The sequence below is a fragment of the Girardinichthys multiradiatus genome, chromosome 4 (genome assembly GCF_021462225.1).
Source record: "Girardinichthys multiradiatus isolate DD_20200921_A chromosome 4, DD_fGirMul_XY1, whole genome shotgun sequence".
Lineage (NCBI taxonomy): Eukaryota > Metazoa > Chordata > Actinopteri > Cyprinodontiformes > Goodeidae > Girardinichthys > Girardinichthys multiradiatus.
Genome location: NC_061797.1, coordinates 46,711,826 through 46,713,677, shown reverse-complemented (window position 1 = coordinate 46,713,677; position 1,852 = coordinate 46,711,826).

Sequence of the window (1,852 nt, the reverse complement as noted above, 5' to 3'; positions counted from 1 at the left end):
AGAAGTCCAGTGTCAAGTACCCACAGTCAGTGATGGTCTGGGGTGCCGTGTCAGCTGCTGGTGTTGGTCCACTGTGTTTTATCAAGGGCAGGGTCAATGCAGCTAGCTATCAGGAGATTTTGGAGCACTTCATGCTTCCATCTGCTGAAAAGCTTTATGGAGATGAAGATTTCATTTTTCAGCTCGACCTGGCACCTACTCACAGTGCCAAAACCACTGGTAAATGGTTTACTGACCATGGTATCACTGTGCTCAATTGGCCTGCCAACTCTCCTGACCTGAACCCCATAGAGAATCTGTGGGATATTGTGAAGAGAACGTTGAGAGACTCAAGACCCAACACTCTGGATGAGCTAAAGGCCGCTATCGAAGCATCCTGGGCCTCCATAAGACCTCAGCAGTGCCACAGGCTGATTGCCTCCATGCCACGCCGCATTGAAGCAGTCATTTCTGCAAAAGGATTCCCGACCAAGTATTGAGTGCATAACTGTACATGATTATTTGAAGGTTGATGTTTTTTGTATTAAAAACACTTTTCTTTTATTGGTCGGATGAAATATGCTAATTTTGTGAGATAGGAATTTTGGGTTTTCATGAGCTGTATGCCACAATCATCCGTATTAAGACAATGAAAGACCTGAAATATTTCAGTTAGTGTGCAATGAATCTAAAATATATGAATGTTAAATTTTCATCATGACATTATGGAAAATAATGAACTTTATCACAATATGCTAATATTTTGAGAAGGACCAGTATACCTGTAGATGTTGCTTGACAGTGTGCAGGCTTCACAGAAGATTTTTCATTACCTTTTCTGGAAGAGGAATGAGATACCTACTTATGTTCCCTATAAATATTCATATACACAAAGAATACAATTTGTTAATAAAAAAAATGATCTCAGACAGTCAGCTGTGGCTACCTTCTGAAAAATGATTCAGGTTTGTTTTTTGTAGTCAAAATCAAATGAGTCACAATCTAAATTTGGTTTGATTTTATTTTAATTTTTTACATTTTCAAAACCTAAAGTCTTTAACAAAGAGAAATAAAAAAAAGTTTTAGTGTTTTCATGTTCCTAGAGGGGTGCATTCTGCAACTATTGAATAAACTACTTAAAACAAGGACTGCCTGAGATTAAAATATGAGTTCTACTAAAGGTCTTATTTAGATACTGGCCAGGTGCGGTCATAAAGAGGAGATAACCATAATCCAAAAAGGCAAAACGGCTGCAGAGATAGAAGTGTCTTCTAGCCTGGATTGAGAAACAAGATTTATTTCTAAAACAAGAAGAGTTTAGCTTAAGGAAAAGTCCTTCAATGTTTCACATTAGACATGCTAATCTAAACGATGCATAAATACTGATAAAATGTTTCCATTTCAGCTTCAACCCTTCAGCTCAACAATTTTGTTACATGTTAGTCATTCTGTTGCATTTAACAGCGCCTTAAGTTGTGCTAATTAAAATGGAAAAATATCAGAATTTGATTTACTAATGGAGAGGAAAAGTTTTTTCTTCTCCATGGTACTTCAGTAAACTCTAGAAGAGGAGCCCGAACCAAGCACTGAGTGTATATACTGTAAGTACTGTACATCCCTGTATTAAAATCACTTTTTAGTTGCTCTTATACAGTATTCTAATTTTCCGAGAAGCTTGATTATTGGGTTTTCTTTAGCTGTAAGCCACAATAATCTACAAAACAAAAATGAAGGCACATGAGTTTCACTTTTTAAATGTACTTAAGTAAATAAAAAATGTTATGTTTTTTTACTTATTTATTTTTTTTGTATTTTTGAGGTGCAGAAGACTTTTTGCCATTACTGTAGCAGCAGTGGAGTAATCATCGCCTCA